Source organism: Acyrthosiphon pisum, chromosome A2 (assembly GCF_005508785.2).
Source record: "Acyrthosiphon pisum isolate AL4f chromosome A2, pea_aphid_22Mar2018_4r6ur, whole genome shotgun sequence".
Taxonomy (NCBI): domain Eukaryota; kingdom Metazoa; phylum Arthropoda; class Insecta; order Hemiptera; family Aphididae; genus Acyrthosiphon; species Acyrthosiphon pisum.
The window spans coordinates 25,735,288-25,735,490 of record NC_042495.1 but is presented as its reverse complement, the minus strand read 5'-3'; positions in this window follow the sequence as shown (position 1 = coordinate 25,735,490).

Sequence of the window (203 nt, the reverse complement as noted above, 5' to 3'; positions counted from 1 at the left end):
GTCTCCGCTCAGAATCGTTTTTCGTATACAATAATTATTATATCATTGAATTCAAAGTTAACACCACCCATAACGGTGAACCACTCGTAACCTATTGAACAGCAGAGTGACACCCACTTACCCAATATTTTTTTATTGTTTGTAATTCTTCAATTTTATCATAAAATAAAGCAGAATAAGAATAAGCTCCTTGTCTTATCGAT